General features: G+C 47.4%; 1 protein-coding gene across 2 annotated transcripts in view; it reads right to left on the bottom strand.

Moving 5' to 3' along the window:
* RNF216 (ring finger protein 216) overlaps positions 1-6,994 on the bottom strand; it is a 64,584-nt gene that overhangs the window by 1,146 nt on the left and 56,444 nt on the right. The window lies entirely within an intron of this gene.

Genomic DNA, 6,994 nt, shown 5'->3' with positions numbered 1-6,994 from the left:
CCAATGCTGCTTTTCTTTTCAGCACATATTTGCTTGGGAATAAAAAGGTAAATTCAGCTGACTTGTCCTCAATTTGGGGTTGACCCAGGTTTAGTCAAAAGCAAGGCTGCGACGGGGGATTGCAGCACAAGTCACTTGCACAGAGCCAAGCCTACTCTATGGAGTATGACTAAGAGGCTTATATCAGCTTTCCAGGGAGATCAGTGCTAAAATTCATTGACTTGATGGAAACCAGAGAGCTGCAACTCAGCTCCGCCCATCTGAAGAGTTGCTGGAGAGCTGTTAATCTTTTAAATGGCAATAGTCTATTAAATATTTACATTATGCTAGCACTTCTAGAGTTTTTGGCCCAACAGCTGGAATTAACACAACTTAAATCCTGGCTCTAGTAGCTAAATGGTGCTGTGACAAGGCCATTTAGAACTTATCTGTAACTCTGAGGAGGGCATAAATCGCAATGTGTTTCTTTAATGTCTATCTAGAGGTTATAGCAAGAATATTCAGACCCGCTTGCTCAACAAGAACACAAAAGGGCAGGCCAGAAATGGAAAGCGTCCTGCCTCTCACCATCATCAGTTTTCTCAACCCAAAGTAGCAGCAGCGAGACCAAACAACGTAGTGAAGCCTCAGGTGGTTGCAGGTATCCAGAGAGATGGCATTTACACCACCTTTCATTAGATCAAGGGAGCACGATGGACAAAGTCCTGGAAGAAGACTGTGCAACTCCTGAGCTAGGAGAGGCTGGCCCGGAGGGACGGTCACGGGCACCGACAGCCCATAGGGTCCAGGCAGCTCTCAGGCTTTACGCAAGGCCACGCTAGCGTTGGCATGAAACCAGAGAATCACCCCAATTCATGCTTCAAGCATCAGCTGTCCGCTCCCAAGAACGGCTGTGAAAAATGAGTTTCTTCGCTGCACCACAGCATGCAACAGCTATCAGGGCAACAAAGATCACACCGAACAACCGGAGGGACGACTCCCTTTTAGTGCCAGGCAGCAGATGCTTCCGCTGGCCATTTGTGCAGCGACGGCAACAGAGGTCCTCCTGGTCTCTGCAGGGCTGCCTCTGCTGCTGCTTCACGTCCGTTGGGATGAAACACTACCTGGCACTTTCAGAAAACAAATGAGAATAGCTAAGCCTCCTGGACAGCGCTTGTACTCCTGACGTTAGTTATTAGGGAAGAAGGCCAAGAACAGGAGCTGTTGGATGACACACAACACCTGCATCAGGCATCAGCCCCTCTGGGTCTACCTGCATACAAAGGAGCATTTGGTTTGCTTCAGCAGTTCATCTGCAAGCGCTAACGGTGGAGCAGGGGGGAAACCCCAAGCCTCCACGTACCCCACAACGTGCAAGACTGCTTTGTTTAATTCATCCTAACTCCAGTACTGCCAAAACCCATGTATTTCTTCCTGAACACTCTTCATGTGGAAAATATCCTCTATTTTGAAGAGTGCTCTGGGACTAAATTCGAAATATGCTTCATGTGTGCAGCTACACTGAAATTATTTTAAGTCTAGCCAGCTTCCCAATTCCAATCTCACGGTCCTGCACATATCTAGCAGCAACGCCTGGGAAGCTTGCTAAAATGTCCCCTCCTCCCGCCACCAGATAAGGTTTCCCTGGGAGACTGAAGTTATCTTAATCTGCAGAAAGCCATCAAACTCAATACTTCCCTCCCTTTTATTATTCTCTGAGTCAGTGGTTAAAATTAAGACTTTAGAGGACAAGGCTTTTTGTTTTCCAAGCAGGCTGCTTCCATGGACTGTTAATTACAGCCTATCTATCTCCATAAAAACTGCTGAAGAATGGCTCTTCTGAGCCTATACAGAACTTCTAATTACCCCCCAAAGTATCAGATTGCGACGGTCCCCGGCTGGAAAACCACCTGGGCATGCTCCGCAACAGGCAACCAAACATCCTCTGCTCCTTTGCTGCCCCAAGCAGTGCTCTCAAAGGGTGGCCCGAAAGCTTCAAGATTTCAATTCTTTTTTCTTCCCAGAGTATTTTTTGCAGTGCTGTTGGAAAATGGGGATAACCACCTCTCCCATCTTATGGCTGCTTACTGGAAAAGGTGCTCCTGAAGGGGTGTTTTTAGTTATATGACAAGTAAGAAACGTATTTTAAGCTCAACTGAACAAGATCACCCTATCTCCTTCGCTCACACAAAGGCGTAAACCTCCCCTTAAAGCCTAGAAACATGCAGAAGTCCCTTCTAACTTAAAAAAAGCTTTTACTTTAGTCTAAGCCTGCGATTAACCCTCTGAAACAGTGCTTTCCAGGGTCACCACCGTCCTGCCACCACCACCCATGCTGCTGCAGCTCCTGCAAACCCCGCTGTTGATACCGGTCAGTCCTGCAGAAGTCCGGGGAATCGGACACATCAACAACGCAACTTTACAAGATCCTCCTTGCAGCGAGGGCTACTCGACCCCCGCAGTTTAAACTGCAGCTGACCTCCACACTAATGATGCTCGACAAAGCCATCTGCCCCCAGGGCTGGCGAGCCAGCTGCACGCACACCCAAGGTGATGCTGGCTTCAATTACGGCAGCTCCCAGAGCGCCGGGGAAATGCGTAACAGCAAACCCCATCTGCCAGGTCTCCAAAATGACATCTATCTCGCAAGGACAACGTAAAAACACATCACCTCAAATGCAACGGCCAGAGATCCCTACTCAACCCCATCCCCTCTTGGCCTTCAAGAGGGGGCAAACCTCGCAGCACACCCTGGATGCAAAAAAATGCCAAGAAGAGACCCAGATTGGGATGACGAGTTCCCGACTAGCTCCGCGACTGCAAATCACAGCAGCATAACAAACCACATCTCCAAGAACAGAAGTTACCAGCTTTGTTGCTCCTCTGCTGATAACCTTCCAATGTGAGAATACAGTTTTTAAGAAGTATTTATACTTAATCCCACATACCAAGCCTTGGCTTAAATTTTTTTTTGCCTGGGTATTTCTGAAAAACTGGTATCCATTAATATAGAAAGAACAAAAATACACTCCACAATATGTACCTTCCTACTTAAGGAGCTGACGTTAAATTTGGCATGTGATGAATACACAGCACAGTTCAATACCTGCAGTATTTGGAAAAGATCCACATCCCAGCTGGAACAAAAAAAATTGATGATATGTGCACAGCAAGATAATTTTAGGATATTGGATACTCGTGAAGGAAAGCCGATGCCGCAAGTTCTGGCTATTACTTATTGCCTCGGCGCAGGTCAGAATTAAAAAAAAAAAAACAACCAAGTCTCAGTGCTGCAAATATTCGCCACGTACAACAGTGATTTTTGCAAAACACCACTAATTCTTTGAGAAGCAAAGGCTGTTTTTTTGATTCCACAGTAATTGGAGAGAGGGGGTTCATCTGATTCATCTAGGGGTAAAGCACCCACACCAAGAATTAAGTTTTCATTAGCGCACTTATGGCTGGCTGTTGTGGTAACGTCACACGGGGCGGAGGCTGCAGTACAATTTCAAAAGCCTCTTGTATCCGTTTTCCTGAGCGGGTTTCAAGTCCCTTAATAAAGGATTAGATTATAATTTTAATAGCCTGTTCACAGGCTGTGTGGATTGAAGGGATTTATCTTGTCAAGTTAACAGTCATCTTCCTGTCAGCTGCCTTGCCTACAGCAACCAAAAAAAAAAAAAAAAGGAAAAGGGGGGGGGGGGAGAAAAAAGCAACCACCCCAAACCCTGGGGGAGTCTCAGCACTGGCCAGCCCGCATGTTTTTTGAGCAAGGACGTAACTTGGCTCTCCTCCTGAGAGAGAAAATGCAGGGCAATGCTATAGCGTGGCCCTTCCCCAGGCTCCGTTGCATGACGGGAGAAGGGAGGTGGCCAAGAGAAAAATGCAAAGGATCTACGAGGTGTATTCACCCTTCTCGTCTGCAAACGCTGCAGAAAGGAAACGTGGTTATGAATAGCAGCTGCATTTTTAAGTGGCAAAACAGGACCGAGCTTTGCCCCAAATCCGGCAGCAGGGTGCTCTTTGTGGGAACCATCCCCAGTCCTGTAGCCTAAAAAAATGTTCGTCCCTGGCCAGTCTGAGAGCCTGCCCTTGCGATTCCCCACCTGCAAAAGGATCTCGGCATGGAGGAGGCTTTTCCTTTCAGCCCTCTCCCATTGAATCCAGGGAATGCAGCGAGCACGGAGCCAATCACAGCAGAAAGGATGGATTAACTAAAGAGCTGGGCTGGGTTGCTAAGAGAGGCACCTTTTCATGGCAGGGAGGCCCGTTTCAACAATGCTGGTACAGAGAAGCCGCATCCAGCATCCGTGCGGGGCCCTGCACGCACGCAGAAAGAGCCGCGGGAGAAACACACGGCTCATCGGGAACAAGAAAATACAGCAGCAAAGGAGATAAAAGCTCTGCAAGTCACACAGAGACACCCTCCCCCCAAATAAAACCGCCTCTGTTCAGAACAAAAGCGCCACCGATGAAGCTCTTGAAAGCTCTGTTTTTATCTACTACGCTTCTCATTATCTTTAATTATTATGTGTCACGGGAAAGCGGCTGCCCACCTGAAAGAGGGAAAACGAGAGACCTGGTAACTATTTCTGGGCTGCGCAACCCCTCCCCTGTCTTTAGAAAGTGCCTTCACCACCACCGCCTCCCCCCTTCTGGCTTTTTACTGCTTTCTTTTTCCACGTATGTGTGGCCGCAGCCGTTACTAATAAACTTGAAATGATTTTTCATGACGGAGGCTTCCAAAGGACTAAGGGGTTTTGTTTCAAATCATTCCCAGATCAGCTGCGGAGAGCCTGAGCAAGAACAGGCATCGGCTGTCTCCGGCGTGTTCCTCCATGCAGCAGGAAGCAGGGGATAAAAGCAGGCTGTGTTGTAACTGGAACAGGGCATCCGCAGTGCTGCAGGAGAAGGGGGGCCAGGACGGGGACGAAGCACACGCTGGCGTCTAAGAAATGCAGTTATTTTAGCAACAGGCATTCCATATTGATGGCTTTCTGTGAATGCCGCGGATTAACCGTATGCTTATGATTAAGGCAGTTTATAGCATGTTTAAAAAAAAAAAAACAAACCACCACCACCCTAAATTTAGGGGTGCTTCCCCCCCTCCAAATCCTAAAGGCAGCGCTGTGTACTTCATGCATTTCTTTAATGCATTTGAAGTTTTACAGAGTCTTCACTCAACATCTTCTGTTTTATAATGCTAGAAGGAGGGATAATTGCAAACACCTTCTAATGATTAGCCTTCTGCTTTGAACTTTAATGGTGGGCTTTTGGGAGTGTTTTAAGCATTTACTGAAAACATCTTAAACTTTAAAGCTAAAAACGCCGCTATGCAATATTATTGATAGTCCAAAGATGAGTATTAAATTAAAAATAATACATACAAGAGCAGAACCTGGTTTACCAAAGCAGTCCGAATGCATTAGTCAAATTGCATCACGAGATTTGTACAAACCGGCTAAAATGCACACATCAGCCTCAGGTTTGCTACAGATATTTAGAAATCAGGGAAAACACAGCCCCCGAGTCCCAGAGCCTGCTGTCTGCAGAGCCAGTTCTCACCGCTCCTTTCCGAGCTTTGTCTCTGGCAATATTGCATCAGCCCCTCCTGCAGCCAGCAACGTCTCGGTGAGCCGAGCCAAAGCCAGGACGGGCTGCAGAATAGGCACACGAGGACTTTTGGCCAAGCAGCTTACTGACAAGAGCTCCTGGCCCGCGTTCATATCCTACAGGGGTGCTGGGCACTGATTAGCTGTAGAAGAAATGCAGTGATTAAGTGATTACTGCCTGCCACCCTGGAAGCTGCTGACCGCAGCCCGATTGCAGGCTTGTCTCTGAGCCAGCAAATATTGCACCAATACTTTTAAATTAGACTCAAGTCTGATTACAGCAGAGGAACAAGATTCTAACTAACCTTTTATTATGGCAAATTTTGAAGCGTCTGCTTTACTCTCTCAAGATCATTTGAGACAAAGACTAACAGATGCTGCAGTTCCTAGAGGACTGTCTTTAATTTGTTTTTAACCCAAGCTAATGAATAGGTTTACTCATGCTTTCGCAAGAATCATTTCAGACTCAGAAAACGTTAAACATTTGGAAAAGAACAAAGGTTCCCCATTTTAAAGAAACCTGAATTTTGCTGTAAATAATGGGGAGTTAGACCCAAAACAGGTCCTTCACAAAGATATGAAATCATCCAGGTCTGACAGAAAGCTGAAGTCTATGTCCGTGAAACACAAATGGACAAGACCATGGTACTGTGACCATGCCACTGGTCTGCTGCGAAGACTGTTCTAGTTGAGGCTGTATATGAATGCATCAGAAATCAGAACAAAAACCATCCTGTCACCCTCTATAAGCCAAGCTTTGGTGCCACACGTGTGCCCTCCCCATTTTGCAGCAAAGCCTAATCCACGGAGAGGAGCACCGGCTCCTAAGCGATGGGCTGCTAATTCCACAGGTGAGGAGATGACCTGGTCTTGTCTTCTCAGTACTTGCACGCAGGCAGAGCACGGCTGCAAACACGCACAAGCCCACAACTTCCCATACGCGCAGTACCAGCCATCTACTGACTTCAACAGAATAAAAGAAATTGAGTCAAAAGAGGAAACGGAGGAGTTGAGAAAGGCACAAGAAGATGCCAACGCAGCACCCGGCAGAGCCGGGATGAGGTAATCCCTTGGATAGACATCGTCCCCGACAAAGGACAAGACACTACCGATACAACAGCCTTTTGCTCTTTCGTATCCCTATGTCAAGACTCAAATTCGCTCCCCCTCTTCACACCTACCACGTTAACTCCTGTTTACGTCCCATACAAGAGCGCAGATCACCCAGGTGGGTCTGGGTTGACGCCACTGAGCCCTTTACGAAGGGGGACAATGCGCACAGGTATCTGTCATTTCAGTCTTAGAAGCCAACAATTGAGTTTCACGTTATTCTTTGCACCACAGTGAGGACAGTCACCCAGCTTCGCCTCCCCAGCCCACCAGTGCGTCGTCATCCCCCCCCC

Source organism: Pygoscelis adeliae, unplaced genomic scaffold (assembly GCF_000699105.1).
Source record: "Pygoscelis adeliae isolate BGI_AS28 unplaced genomic scaffold, ASM69910v1 Scaffold480, whole genome shotgun sequence".
Classification (NCBI taxonomy): Eukaryota; Metazoa; Chordata; class Aves; order Sphenisciformes; family Spheniscidae; genus Pygoscelis; species Pygoscelis adeliae.
Note: the sequence above shows the minus strand (reverse complement) of the source record. Positions and strands in the feature narration are given on the sequence as shown.